Consider the following 16966-nt stretch of genomic DNA (forward strand, 5'->3'; position numbering starts at 1 on the left):
CAAGTTATAGATCAAGTTCTCTTGTGCTACTTTGCAGTTAACTTTTGCTTCAACCCCAGGCCAGACAAGCATGATCAGATTTCCTACTACAGCTTAATTTTTGCTGCTTCTAGAATTCTGTATACATGGTTTTATGCTGTATGTGTGTTTTGTTTCCATCATGGAAACTTTGCAACCATATCATATTTTTGAATGTCTTTCATGTTGTCTCTACAGTTTTTTTTTTTTTTTTTTCTGAAACAGAGTCTCACTCTGTTGCATGGGCTAGAGTGCCATGGAATCAGCCTAGCTCACAGCAGCCTCAAACTCCTAGGCTCAAGCAATCCTCCTGTTTCAGCTTCCCGAATAGCTGGGACAACAGGCATGCACCACCATGCCCTGTCAATTTTTCCTATATATTTTTAGTTGTCCTACTAGTTTCTTTCTATTTTTAGTAGAGATGGGGTCTCGCTCTTGCTCAGGCTGGTCTCAAACTCCTGAGCTCAAAGCACCAGCCTCGGCCTCACAGAGTGCTAGGATTACAGGCGTGAGCTACCACACCCAGCCTATTTGTTGGTTTTATTGCTGAACAGTATTAAATTATTTTATTTTTCATTTCTTTGATTATTAATGATGCTGTTTCCATGTATGTTTGATGTTTTTTACTGTTTCCATGTATGTTTGATGATTTTTATTTATGTTTTGTGAGGTATCTGTTCTAGTTTATTTTTTATTTATTTTTATTTTTTTTAATTTTAGGATATTATGGGGGTACAAACACTTTGGTTACATATACTGCCTTTGTCTCACCCAAACCAGAGCTACAAGCATGATCATCCCCCATATAGCATGCTCCTCACCAATAGTTGTGTTTACCCAAGACCACCACCCACCTCCCACCTGCCCAGAACTAATGAATATTACTTCCATGTGAGCACCTAAGTGTTGATTAGTTAGTACCAATTTGATGGTGAGTATATATGCTTGTTTTTCCATTTTTGTGATACTTCACTTCAAAGGATGAACTCTAGCTCCACCCAGGATAATGTAAGAGGTGCTAGTTCACCATTGTTTTTTATGGATGAGTAGTATACATTTGATTAACCCACTCATCTGTCTATCTATGGGCATTTGAGTTGTTTCCAGATCTTTGAAATTGTGAATAGTGCTTCCATAAACATTTGAATGCAAATGTTTTTGTTGTAAAATGTCTTTTTTTTTTCCTTTGGGTAGATGCCTAGTAGTGGAATTGCTAGATCAAATGGTATCTCTATTTTTAGCTCTTTGAGATATCTCCAAATTACTTTCCACAGAGGTTGTACTAATTTGCAGTCCCACCAGCAGTGTAAGATGGTTCCTATCTCTCCATATCCTGCCAGCATTTGTTGTTTTGGGACATTTTAATAAAAGCCATTCTTATTGGAGTTAGGTGACATCTCCTTGTGGTTTTGATTTGCATTTCCCTGATGATTAGAGGTGTTGAGCACTTCATTATATGTTTGCTGGCCATTATTCTGTCTTCTTTTAAAAGTTTCTGTTCATGTCCTTTGCCTACTTTTTAATAGGGTTGTTTGATTTTTTCTTGTTAATTTTCTTAAATGCTATATAGATTCTTGTTATCAGCCCCTTAGCAGATTATTGGGTTGCTAGTACTCTTATTATTGAATTGTTAGAGTTCTTTAACAAAAGGTGAAAATGTATACAATCTGAAGAGAAACTAAGTATGAGAGTTCTTTTTATATTATGGATATAATTTCTTTGATTAATATTTATATTGCAAACATTTTCTGTGTACCTTATCATTTTCTTCATGTTCCAATTAATCAATATTATCTTTTATAGATGAGTGATTATGTGCACCATGTGAAATTATTTGCTTTTTTGAGTCTATGTGCCTTTTAGAAATTTTAGAACTAAAGATTTGACATTTATATTTAAGAACAAATGTTGGTGTATACTTGTTGGGGACAAGATGTTTTAAGATAGATGTTAAGTTTGGTGAAAGAAAATAATTTCTCCAATTAATTACTTTGTTACCTTTTTAGAAAAATTAGATGATGTTTTATGCATATGTGTGTTTAGATGTGTATTTTATATTTCTAGGTTCTATACCTTTTCACTGATTTATTTGTCATTTTTTAAAACAAATATCCACCTTCTTGATTAATAGTATTCAAATCAGGTAGTCTATGTTATTTTAATTTATTTATTCCCCCCCTTTTGTTTCTCTCTTCTCTTCAAGATACTTTGCATTACTACATAAATTTTAAAATCATATCATCAATTCCTACAGAAAATATGCAGGACTTTTGGATTGGGGTTTTGAACATTCTATAGATGGAGAACATCTTAAAAAGATGTCTTTTTCTAATCTATCAATATGTGTTTAATCTCTACATTTATTTAAATCTTTCATTTTTTTCAGTATATTTTAAAAGTTTTAGTGTAGAGGTCTTACAAATTTTTTACTAAATGTGATTTCATATATTTTATGATTTTGATACTATAATAAATGGTATGGTTAAGTATTTTTATAATGTTTTGTTACTACTTTAATAAAATTAAAAAAAACATTATAAAGTCTTGCTATATTTATTCATTAATTTTAGTAGTTTTTTATAGGTTCCATATGATTTTTCTAGGCAAAAAAATAATGTTCTATGCCAGTAAAGATATTTCTGAATCACAATTTCTAGCTTTTTTGCCTTTGATTGTATTTCTAGCCATATTACTTGGGCTAAAAATTTAGTACAATGTTGAATATAAGTTATGAGAGCAATCAGTCTTGAATTGTTACTATTTTAAAAAAGACAGCACTTAGTATGTGGCCATTAACTATGTTAGATGTAATATTTCAGTAGACATCCTTTATAAGTTTAAGATAGTTTAACTATACTCTTAGTTTGCTGAAAGTTTTGGTTATGAATGCATAGCATATTTATTCAAATGCCAACAAATTGGGACATGTTCCCTTTACTGAAAGAGTTTTTCTAAAATTGATATGATTACTTCCTTAGATATTTTATAAACTTCACCAGTGTAACCATCTGGGCCTGAAATTTTCTTTGCCAGATATATTTTAATTATGAATTCAATTAATTGAGTAGTTAAATAGCTCTTCAGATTTTCTCTCTCAGATTTTTATCTGAGTCAGTTTTGATAAATAGTTTAAAGTAACATCTATGTTATCAGCTTTATTGGCATGAAGTTGTTCATAATATTCTCTTACTGTATTTAACTTAATTCCGATTGATTTTGCAGTTATATACACTGTTCCTGATATTTTTAATATATATATTTTCACATTTTTCTTTTCTAAGTGTTACAAATTAATGGGATTATTAATTATATGAATCTATCCTAAAAATTAACTTTTGTCTTCCTTAATTTTCTCTATTTGTGCCTCTATTCAATTTCTTTGATTTATATTCTAATCTTCCTCTTATCTTACTTTCTCTGCAAGAAATACTATTGTTGATCTCTTTTATATAATTTGTCTTTTTCTTTTGATCCTTTAATATTTCCTTTTTATATTTACAGCTGCTAGATATGTGTGTATGTTTTGATTTATTTTTTAAATTTATTTAGTTTAGGGTTTACCAAATTATTACTACTATACATAAGTCAATGTTTTCATAAAATTTGAGAAATTTTATCTTTTCATGTCTTCAAATAATGTTTTCTCCCATTGCCAATCTTTTTTCCATCTGAATGTTTGACCATTTCTGATTTTCCCACTGGTGACTCATATTACATCTATTTTTTCCAATCTTTTTTCTTTCCATTCTTTATATAATACTTTTTTTATTAATTTCTCTTCAATTTTACTGACTCTTCTGCCAATTTCAATCCACTATTAAGTCAACTAGTGAATTTTTCATTTTAGTTATTATAGCTTTCAATTCTAGAATTTGTTTATCTTCCAGTTGTTTTATTATCTTTTCTTAAAGTTCCTAAATGTTCATTCATTATGATTATATTATTCCCTAACTATTTGAACATATATTCTTTTATTTCTTTGCATATAATAGCTGCCTTTGCCTATGGCTTGCTAGAGTTAATATCTGAACCATAATAGGGTTGTTCAGGTTGTATAGGCTATTTTTTTAAACCTCTTGACTATGAATCCAATTTTTCTCTTCCATTGTCTGTTTGGTAACATTTTTTGTACTGGACATAGTTCATAATATGTTGCAGAGATTAGGAGTTTGTTATTTTCTCTTTAAAATATGCATATTTGTTCTGGTAAGTATTTAATAGTTCAATTACTGGCTGATCACTCTAAACTTTTGTAGCCTTGGTTTTATTTTATGACGTATACAAAATATTTCACAAAATCCTCAACTCCTAAACTTGGTCTTTTAGTTCTAAAGATTTGTTAGGTTGAGTCTAAAGCAGAACCTACCAAAATGTCCTTAATTCCAATGTGAGACATTTCCAATGTCTTGGCTAGTTCCTCAGCATGTTAATGCTGTGGTAACTTTGTGTCTACACTCTGGATAGACTGGAGTTCCACTCTTTCCCACACTGCTCAATCTCTACTATTCCTGTTCTGTTTTCAAGCCTGTAGTAACCACTCTCTTGTAAGCCATGTATACTCATCTCTGCTCATGTGCAGTTTAATCCTCACATGGCAAACCTCAACACAGAACAATGAGGATCTCCTCTGTGCAGTATATTCTCCAAAGCCATGTTCCACACATTCCAGCTGATTTAAATCCTGAATTGAGACCTCTACCTCCTTCTCTTCAAATAGTGACTCATTCAATTTGGACTTTGATCACCTGTACCACAGATCTTGAGCCAGGACAATCTGAAGCTCACTTTCTGAATTTTCATTCTCTCAATATTGGAGGATTTCTTTGCTTCTTTAAAATACCTGACAAAAAATTATTTATATTTTTTATTCTCTTTTACTACTTTTTTTTTTCAGATTATTACAGTGGTACAAACATTTTGGTTGTATAAATTGCTCTTGTACCATTTGAGTCAAAGTTATAAGTGTATAAGTATCCATCCCCCAGATAGTATGCATTGTACCTGTTGGGTATGAATTTACCCATTCCCTCTTACCCCCAGCATCTACTAGATTTTTGAAGAATGTTTTTTCCATATGTACACATAAGTGTTGATCAATTAGTTCCAATTTAAAGGTGAATACATGTGATATTTGTTCTTCCATTCTTGTTTGTTTTTCCATTCACTTCTAAGGGTCTCTAGCTCCATCCAGGTTAATATAAGAGGTATTAGTTCACCATTTTTTATGGCTCAGTAGTACTCCATGGAATACATATGCTACATTTTATTAATCCACTTATGTATTGATGGGCACTTGAGTTGTTTCCACATTTTTGCAATTGTGAATTGTGCTGTTATAAGAGTTTTTAAGACATAAGGACTGCTTTAGTGTCTGTCTATCGTAGCCAGAAGCAGAAGTATCAAGTCACTTAAAGTCTCTATTCCCATAATGTCACATCATTCCCAATCCCTACAATACATATCCCCCAAATTTTTAAAAAGTCGAAATCCAAGTTTTTTCTATTAAACCTCTCTGAATAGGCCAGTAAAAGAAAAATTGGCAGTTTTCTCTTCAGTATATATTCTCCTTGGTCATCTGAAAAGGGATGGGAATAACCAAATTTTTCTCAGATTAGTTTTCTCATCTGTAGAATGGAGCTCAAAATTCTAACACTACGGTTTCAGTCTGAAAATCAAATTATGCACATATGATATATATGCATACATTAAAAGATAATATAAAGTACATGGCACATAGTAGAAATTCAATTAAATTAATCTATTTAGCAACAGGGTACTGGACCTAGGGATTACTTGAGATTTATTCCTTCCCCAGTATAATATTTCTATAGATTATTTTATAATATTTAAAATTTAAATATTACAAACATGGTCACATATTTTAAAAACAATTTTATGGTATAAGTATTGTTTTACTCATTTTATAAATGATGGAGTAGATATTCAAAGTTTACAAAATTTTCCCAAAATTTCATTGAAAATTATTAACTACACAATACACAAATCAAGTGCCTTTGATTACTATTGCCTTTTTTATCTTTTCATCCACACATAAAATGCAATAAAAAGGGAGTAAAGCTATTAAACATTTTCAAGCACAAATACATTGGTTTACTGTCAGGTAGAATTATAAACATAAATATTATTATAATCATAATGTTACCTTTCTTTTTACTTCAGAGTATCATAGAAAATACAACCTCCTTCACTTGGAATGGAGGAGGTTTGTATAAAACAAAACAAAAGCAGCAAAGAAAAATGACCTGCTATTCAATTACCCAGGTATTCTTGAAAGCAAATTCTAAAGGTTTCTGAGTAAACATGATACCCATTTCTACTCCTATTGCATTGTTAAGTCTATTTTAGCAACACTAGAGCCTAGGAAAGCATTGTCATTGTAATCTTTATGTATGTCTCTGAGGAGAAAACCTTCCTCAAGTATGTAAACACACTGTGGCAATAGACTGAGCCTACCTGATTAAAGTTTGTTCAAAGATGAATTAAAAGTTTGGAATCAGTATGCTCATACACTAATCTTTTCATACATTAGGACTTAAATTTGGATTTAGTTTCTTAAAATTAGATACAAAATGAAATATAAATTTTCTACATGGTTAACATGTAAAATAGACATAAAAGGCATTAACCAATTGGATATTGTTAAAATACTCATTTAAATTTAAGCCAACTGCTTAAAATTATTTAAGACAGTTGGATAAATTTGAAGACTGGATATAGGCTGAAAGAAACAATTTATTTCAAAATTTTAGGTGTTAAAGTTTAGAGAATTTTTATCTTATAGAAATGCATACGGAAACATTTAGAAATTAAATGATATAATTGTGAGAATTTGTATTAATATAAGTGGCAAGGATAGGGAGTGAGGGGAGGGTATAGATGAAGCAAACGTAAGTTGACAATTGTTGAAGTTGGGCTATCCATCCATGGCTGTTTATTGCAGTAATCTTCCTTCTTTTTGCATGTTTGACATTTTCAATAATAAAAGGTTATAAAAATATATGACAGTTTATATCCCCCTTTATAGCTACTTTTCCTAAAATCCTACAGATAAGGTCTTTTCATAAAGTGAATAAGAAAGTCTGAGCAAAATAAAATGTAGCTAAGGATGGATAGGATTGATAGAAATGTAGATATAATCAAATCCAAGCACAAATACATCAGGAATATTCATATAACTAAGATAGAACAAAAAAAATGGAACAAAGACAATAACAATTTAAAGAAGCTGAATAAAAAGAGAAAATGAAATTAAATAGGTATGAACAAGCATGCTAATGATTTAGAATAGAATACAGAAAAATATCATTCTTCTAAACTCCTGCTGAGGCCATTTGGTTGCATCTCAAAATCATGAAATCCAGACTGATGAGATCATTTACTCTTTGAGGCAGGTTGCAGGTGGCAGGGCAGGCAGGGTTAGTGGGCCTATGATGGGCTCATGTTTAAACAGGGTAGGGGGTAAAAAATAAAGCTTCTGTTGGAACAAGATCTTATCTATTTTATCATAATCACTTTTACAATGTATGTCTTTCTCTCATTTAATCTCCTGTCAACCAACATTCCATGTATCTTTGGCACTAGTGCTTTTGAGAGACCTTCTCCCCATTGAATATTTATATTTTCATTATTTCTTGTTTTAATGCATTTTATCAAACATTGACTTTGATTATCTTTGTTGCTGAATATGATTCTCTTAAAGTTCTTATTTTTAAGTATATGGGATGACTGAATATTATTTATTTGTCTTTGCTAAGTTATACATCTCTTTTACATTTACGATATTCATATTTTATATTATATAACTTTACCCTTCAGGAAATCAAATGTACTTGGTAAGGCTTTTCTTTTCATGAACCATTGCCAAGTCCCATTGGGTTTGAGGTTGACTTGTTCAAGGGAATAAGTAATAATGTGGAAAAATATTCCTCATTGTGCCAGACAAATAGTGCTTTTTATCAATCAATTCACAAAAAATGATTAGAATTAAATAAATCTGATAGTTGTAGTTTAATTTTACAGGCTGAATTATACAATGTACAATTATACAATTATTCAATGCTGATACCATTGACTGTGATTTTTTGTAGGTTTTGTGAAAAAAGTCAGCAAATATATGTAAGTCTTTTTTTAAGACTGGTATTTCAGACATTTTCATAATAATGTATTCTTATTTAAAATTTTAGCATGCACTTAGAAGCCCTCAGTATTTTTAATCTATCTAGATTTAAACTATTAAAATATCAAATTTATCTCAGACTCTTCATTCATATTTATTCATTTTTTTTAACTTAGAGAAAAATGTTAAGCTCCCTGAACTCTGTTGGATCAGAAAGAATAAACATGCCTCAGTAACTAAGCAAAACCATATCAGAATTGACATTGAACTAAAACACTTCGAAAATTCAAGTACCTTTAATAGAATGTGTTTCTCCCTTTATTGATGTAAAATTTATGTCAAATATGTATATTACATACAATATTACATACAATATGTAGCCCAACAGAAATCAATTGAAACCAGGAGAGAATAAGCCCCAAACTTGACTCCATATTATTTGTTTTCCCTTGTCTGCATATACTTTTTGTTTGTTTGTTTGTTTTTATGAGATAGAGTCTCATTCTGTTGCCTGGGCTACAGTGCCATGGTGTCAGCCTAGCTCACAGCAACCTCAAACTCCTGGGCTCAAGCAATCCTACTACCTTAGCCTCCTGAGTAGCTGGGACTACAGGCATGTGCCACCATGCCCAGCTATTTGTTTCCATATATTTTTAGTTGTCCAACTAATTTTTTTCTATTTTTAGTAGAGATGGGGTCTCACTCTTGCTCAGGCTGGTCTCCAACTCCTGATCTTAAGTGACCCTCACATGTTGGCCTCCCAGAGTGCTAGGATTGCAGGCATGAGCCACCGTGCCCAGCTGTATGCATATACTCTTAATTTTCTAATTTATAAGATAAAATTTGAGTAAGACCTTTTAGAGATAGCCCATGATTAAAAATCAGGCATTGGACAAAAATCAGGGTTTGTATTTATTTTTCTATATATTAATATGTGGCTTTGGATTATTTTCTCAACCTTTCTAAAGTTCAGTGTTCACATCTTTTATACACAAATGTACATAATTACAATGCATTACAGATACAAGGTTTTGAAGAAATATACATGAAAATATCAAAATACTGTCTTACACAATGTGAGCATGGAATACTTGCTAGCAATTATTCTCATTATCATGTATACTGATACTATAAAGAATTAAAGATATTAGCTAAAATTCTAGATGTCTATATTGATACTCTGGGTATATTCTATAGGCAGTATATTCATAACCTACCACTAAAATGATTTTGTGACACCTTATGAAACATACATTCACACACATACATACACACACACATACACATAGTCCATGGCAGTTCTACTAGGATTAATTTCAAAGAATTATATAACGATGAAGTTTTAGAAGCTATTCAACTCTATTTTGGTATTCTCACTTATGAAGGTCTCCTCTGCTTCCCAGAGTGGAAAATTCTTGGAGAGGTGACAACACAGGAAAATGTATCCTTTCCACTATACTTAAAATATAATTCTCTGAGATGTGTAAAAACATGAAAAAAGAGAAAAAAAGCCAAAAAATAAAAAACAAAAACTTTAGAAGTCTAGAAATTTTTCACAACTTCCTGGTGATAAAAATAATATATTTTTATTAATCGACAAGAGAAATGTACATTGATTTTTCAGATTATGAGAATAATTTCCTATTATAACCTTAAAATGAGGAAAGCCTCAAAAGTACTCTGATATTATTAAAATGCAACAGTGAATGTAAAGCTTTCAAGAACTACATAGGTTTTATTACTTTTCCTTTTGCTCCAATCTTCACCCTTCCTATGTGAATCTGAGCTGTATCACTAGCTCATTGGGTATTCATATTTGCCAATAGTGGAGTGCAGAATGAGGCAAACAATCATCTTTCCAATTTTGCTGAAGAACAAATTGAAAATAAAAGAAAACATAGGAAAAATATTTTCTGTGGTGTATCTAAGACTAGAGAACTTGACTTTAGGTACATAGCAGTAAATGTTTCCGCTTGATTAAAACAAAAAATGCCATAAAATAAAATGAAATTGTATTTATGAAGAATTCCAGCAGTGCTTTGTGTGCTTTCTCCCTTCTCAGATAAAGGCAAAGGATTCAGATTAAAAGGGGGGGAAAAAAAAAACTTAGATATTTTCATCAGTCATTATAATCTATTTCTCAGCCTACTATTTGGAGCTTGCATAAATAAATAAGAGGTAAGTGTGGATAGATAGCCAAGGAATAGTTATTTATGATTTGGGGTAATTATTTGATAGAAATACATATGACACACAAAATTAATGGAGGCAAAAAACTCCTGATGGAGAAAATTCTCTATTTAGTAATAGGGAAGGAACTAGAGGCAAGATAGTCTAATATGAATATGCAACTTTTTGTTTTGTTTTGTTTTTGACAGGTGAGAAGGAAGAGATTAAAGGCAGTTCCTTTGTTAAGGAAACATTTTTATGTGTCTACCTGACAGGTCAGCCTAACTGAACAGTGACAATTGTCAAGGGTATTTAAATATCATAAACATTGAAAAAATATTTTAAACATAAGCTGAAGAATCAATGCTATACATATGCATTTGTCAGTTTTATGAATATAATTCGTGGTTACAAGTTCCCTTTGTACAATAAGAGATAAAGAGCATCCTAACACTACAGCTTTAACAGAAAGTGTTAAAGTGTACAACAAAGTGTACAATAGCCTTTGAAGAAGTTTTCACAAAGATAGAAGTAAGGTATCTCTAGTTACCTATTTCAGTTATTTCACAAGGATGTTTGACCAGAAACAGTCACACACTGTAGTTTTACAGATAAATTACAATAATTTCTCTTTACAATGGAAAATTGTCACCACATAATATATCTATATAACTGAACTTTAAAAGACAAATTAATATTGTTCCTTACACTTCAAAGCTTTATTAAAACATGTTAAAAGGAAATATGCAATTGAGATATAATCATCCTGCTTTTTGCAGTATCCTGTTGAGAATCAGATGATAAATACTCATACATAGTCATTTCTCTATCAGTACAAAATATCATCTATTAAAAACATTAACAATTCATTCATTAGTCATAACAGCAGTGTTCTCATTTGAAGTGATCAATTACTAATGATTTCAAAATTCAGAAACTCTGGGCTTCATCTAATTATTAAGAAAATGATGCATCCTGATGAGACACCATCCACAAGTACAAACTTAGCACATCATCCCATAGGAATAATGATTCTGAAGTCACTTACTGTTTAAATACTAATAACATGATAAGGAAAGATTTGGATATCACCATCTAAACACTAGATATTTCTAGTGTTTTTGCATAAACTTTTACTGAGAATACCATAAAGAAGTTCTAATTTAGGAATTCTGCATGAAATTATAAACAAATATTTCAACACATAATGCAAATTTGGCTAAGAGATGGTTATTTTATTACCTTAGTAATAATAGAATTTGCAAATTTTTACATCACCTTTTGAGGATTTTTTGTTATTAAAACATATTAATATTGGAAAAATGTTTCTTTTGCATTATCCTTCTTCTATCAAATGCCTGGAAAATACCATTATAAGATTATTTAGGATAGAGTATACTTTGTTCATCTTTTTTACTTTTAGAATTCCACAGATAACATTTTACTAACAAATGCTTAAATGATTCCTGTATAATTGAACATGTTTTCATTCAGTCAACATGCCTTTGGTGACTATATATAGCAGACACTGAAGAGACAGAGATGAAAGACAACTAAAACTCCCTAGAGCTGCCAGCTAATTAATATTTAGAAGTTCATATATTTATTTTGATGCAATATTTTTTTAAGTGATGAAGCTTTAGGAGACATATCCTTTTTCATCTCAGAATTATCTTTTCAATATTCTCCTTCAATGTTCTGGGTTTTTTTCTCATTCTAAATTCTTAGGCAATTTATTGGAAATTTTGATTTTATTTCCCATCAATTTTAAGATGACACCTCACTCTTCCAAGTTTTACTTCCTCTGAATTTAGGTAATACGCATGATAAAATAAGCACAGTGCCTGAGACATGGTTTGCTAGTTCCCTTTTCCTATCCCTCCACCAAAAGTGTTCTAAGTCTTTGAGACTTCAGCTTTGTCTAATTCTTTAGCACTAAATCTTTTACTTTTTACCCACATCAGATTGTTATACATTTCAGCACTAGATACAATAATTAAAATGGCCACAGACCCATCTTCTCCCCAAAGAAGAACATATATAAATTTCTTTAAGCCTGAACTTTTGCACACATGCCTGCTAACCAAGGTGAGGTAAAACTCTTCTCAGTGTCTCTGAGGATTATTCTCTAATAATATTGATGCTGAACTCTAAGGAAATGAAAATTCTGTACAAAAGTATTAATAGATGTTTAGGGAGAACTGGTCAACAATCAGAGATTTGGTGTTGCTTCCAGATGATATACTTGGGACTTTCTGGACATATCTTAATGTATTATTATGAAGTATCAAACTGCGTATTAACTAATTAATAGCAGTTACACTTTTGTTGAACACTGAGGTTTTATAATGATATGATAAACAAAGCTTTGCAGTATGAAAAATAATTTAAGTAATTTGGTTTAAAAGGTAGTCATGAGGGAATTTACAACTTTAACCTTGAAGCATAAATAATAATATACCAAGCACAGAAAATGGACAATGGAGAAATATTCTTGATTTGTTCTTTATAGATGCTATGTTAATGTATTCTTATAAGAGTTTTATGAGTCGCACATTATATAGGCTTCATACAGGAAGAAACCAAGTGTCATAAAGGGTAAGTAATTTCTCCAAAATTACACAGCTAGTAAACATTATAACCTGAATAAAAACCAAAGTCTGACTCTCTGTAAGAAAACAATGGTAAAAAAAACAGAGATGAAGGTCTAAACGTTTTGTCTGCTTGTATTTTTGGAGGTTTTCATATGGGGAGCTCTTTCATCAGGGCCACAGTAAGCACCATAATCTGATGACACTTATTTATAAGAATAATGCCAGGAAGAGGTAGAAAAATAGAACATGTACATACACTGTGATGTAACAAGTTCACCAGTTTCAAAGATGGCATTGATGACTTTGTCAAAATAAATGAAACAAATGACTGAGACTTTTTATGGAGATCTACTGTTCTTACCCTGGCAAAGTATTAATAGTTGTCAGAACTTTTTTCTCAAGGCTTATTTGAAGACATTAATCGGGGAATAGTTTATTTTGGGCAAGAAGGCTGCTTGGCTTCCAGAATTAGACAACCTATAATGTTAAATAAATCCTGAATTTATAAAATAATAAAGTGGAATGTTTTCTATGTACATATCATAATTAGGAATAATTTGGGGGTATTTCAACATTCTTACAGTGAGAGGTTTTGTTTATGTGCGTTTCTGAATATTTTTTATTAAGCTTATATTATACACAATTTGTTTCAAATCCAAACTCCATAAACTGTATTTTGCTGTTATGTGTAAGGAGTCTGTTACTTGGTGCATGATATTATTAAAGCTAAGGCTGAACATTTAATCCTAATATGGGCTAGTTGACATTACAGAGAGCATATCTGGTCTCTTGACCAGAAACAGCCAGCACTTGTAGTTCTGCTTAATGGTTAGTCTGAAGGAGGACTAGATTAAAACAGTAGCCGATGAAGCTCCATCTACTCAGCAGAGGACAACTCAAAATACAAGTTACATTGATGGTGAATGAGTAGCAAAATATTCATAAAGAGATGCTTATTTTAATGTTGCACAAAATGGGATTTTCAGTAACAACTGTAATCAAATACCTTAATTGACTCTCTTGCAATGAATCCTGAGAGAGTGAAAAGAATGTTTAATGCTATTCAATGAATTAAGTATATAATTCTATAAATCCAGAAGAGTAAGACATAATCTTGTTTTTCAGCTGTCGGTTTGAATATAACAGGAGGCTTCAACTGGGCAATTCTTTCCAACTAAAATTTCAGAATACTTTTAAGAGAAAGCTTTTATGATAATCACACTCTGAGATCGTCTTTTTCACAGAAATAAAACTTCCAATGCAACATATTTTCTTAATCAAATGGGCACTATTCCAAATGCATCAGTAAATCCTTGCAACCCTGCACTTTTAAATCAGATGTTCTTTTGGGTCCAATCTTCTTTTGTATATTCAAGTAGTTTCAGTAAGAAGTATTATTTAGACAATTGAACTTCCTCTGTATGGTACAGTTTGCTGAAGTGTATGTTGGAAATTATTGACCTTTTTAAACCTTATCTTGCACTTAAATTATGATTAATAATTCCTACCACAATTAGTTGTTTTCAGATTAAGTAGACAATATAAGTAAATTCATCTACCCTAAAAATCAGAAAGTGGTGGACACATAATCAACATTAATTCTCTGCTTATTTTATACATAATATTAAACCTTTAAAAATTATATAAATTGAAAAATACAATTTTTATATTTAATAGCTGAATACTAAAGAGTATGAGAAAAATATTAACAAAATGATGATGGTATTATACTTTATCACAAAATATTTATTTTATTTCATAAATGTAAAATGTTATAATGAATAAATTAAATTTTTCATATTCATTAATCTGTTTCACCATTTTAAGAAGTTGAATAATATATGTTTTAATAATCTATTTTTAGTGTCTAAAAATTGTGTAACATTTAGGACAGCCATTCTTTATTTCTTGGGAAAGATAATTTTCTTTTCAACTTTGTATATATTTTTCATTAAATTTAGGGAAGTTCTAATTTAGTATTCATTTTCTTGATTAAGTGAAAGAAGTTAGAATGGTGTCCAGCGTTTTTTAACTAAAAGTAAGATTAGGACATTAAACTCAAGAAACAGTAAATATTAAAAAGGTTATAATAATTGATAAAAGTGTCATTTGCACACACATAGTTCCAAGATAAGTAAAATATTCAAAAGAAAGATTGATAAAAACATTTATATGAAAAGTTTAAGAATATAAGGCACTACTTTCTATATAGATCACTAGATAGCTATTTATAAATGACAAAATAATTATTTATCATATCTCCTTTTATCCTTGGGTTAACTAATTTGGGAATATCTGGCACATCATAATGTATTATTTACTACCATATGTATATATATATATATATATATATTGCATTTTAATATTACATATAATCACTATTATTTATTTATAGGAATGCTTAACACACCTTTTGCTAGAATCCTAAGGCAGCTTAAATTCTTTCTAAATAATTAAACTGAGCAAACAGGTATAGGAAATGCCTCTGCAATGAATGTTGTAGCATATTTGAGTATGGAAGTAACAGATCCAGATTCTGAATATCTTTGTGGATGATCTGTCAGTTGTAATTATATCTCCTCATAACCTTCCTAATATTGTAGTACCTAAAATGTTTAAAGTTATTAATGTAAATTAATGTAAAATGAATCCCATTCTAAAAGATAAGTTTCTATCTTTGTATTCTTTGTACTTGCTAAGTATCCCACACTTAATAAATGTTGAATGAATAAGTGAATTAAATGAATAAATTAGTACTTTGCTGATGATGTTATATATTACTACTTTGGAATGCCATAATGTTTTTATCTTAAAAGAAAATAATAATAATAAAAAACCTCTGAACCATTTGTATAGCTTTCCCTACTGACCTAACATGGAATTTTCAGTGTTGTAAGTTTAATGCCCTGACTGTAGATAACTATTCGGTGAAATCCCTACAAATGTATTGTTTTTCTTTCATTGTTTCTTTCTTCCTTTGTTTGTTTTCTCTCTCTCTCTCTCTCTAACATATATATATATATATATAAAATTTTTTTTTGAGCAGGGAGGTTATTGTAGAGAAATCACCAATGCAAGAAAACTTCTAATTCAGCTCAAAAAAAGTCATGTATTCATTCCTATACATGCCTGCAATCTTAATGGCTTCAATATCTATTTTTCTATTTCTTAGAGTAACAAAGCATGAAATATTTAGCATATAGTAAGCATTTGATCCTCCAGAGGTGACAAGTTTGGTAGAGCATCTGTGTAATGGAAATGCCTTTAGGTTAAAAAGTGGAAACCTGCCTCTACGGAATAAGCTTAGCACATAAATATCTCCTTCACACTCACCAGAATAGAAACTGGATTAAATTTAAAAAGTTGACATTTCACAGGATGATTGCAAAATCATGCATGGAGGTCCAAAAACTAGCTACAGAATTACTTGATAGAGGGGAAAAGACAAAGAATCCCAAGTGAGAGCAAAATCAGAGCATTTTAATAAGTTCAATATGACAATGCAATGAGCAGTGGCTGTCCTTGATATTAATGCAATTATGGGAAGCCTTGATATAGATATGAATTAATATATGTTTTATTATGTGTATGTGGTATATTTCAGTTATTGAATAATTAGGATATTATGGTTATTTAAACATATAATTTGGTATATCATTCTAAAGCAATTCATTATTTTCCTTTTCAGGAAAATGATCTAGTGGATTTTATTTATTTTTTATTTTATAGAAAAGAACTTCTTTAAGTTAGTGACCAACAAACTGTTTTTGTTTAGCATTAAAAATATTACATTTTAAGGTGAATTTATGTGTATAATTTTGCATTCATTTTCAAAAGTACAAATTTCATAATGACCAAAAATTACTTTCCTCAATATTTTATTGACTTATTTTGAAACAGAAATCATTCAATAATTATAGTTAATTTCACTTAGCCTTTAGCTTTCAAATATAATTCTCAGTCTAGAACTTAGATAAAATCACTAAATAGAGTAATTATGGATTTGGAAACTCTACATAGACATCTGCAAGTCTTTTGAACTTACTGC

The 16966-nt window shown here is 30.4% G+C and overlaps 1 long non-coding RNA gene across 1 annotated transcript in view; it reads left to right on the top strand.

The window, feature by feature from the left end:
* Positions 1-16966, top strand: part of LOC142872301 (uncharacterized) — a 100462-nt gene that overhangs the window by 59780 nt on the left and 23716 nt on the right. The gene's annotated exons all lie outside the window — the stretch shown is intronic.

The sequence above is a fragment of the Microcebus murinus genome, chromosome 8 (assembly GCF_040939455.1).
Source record: "Microcebus murinus isolate Inina chromosome 8, M.murinus_Inina_mat1.0, whole genome shotgun sequence".
Taxonomy (NCBI): Eukaryota; Metazoa; Chordata; class Mammalia; order Primates; family Cheirogaleidae; genus Microcebus; species Microcebus murinus.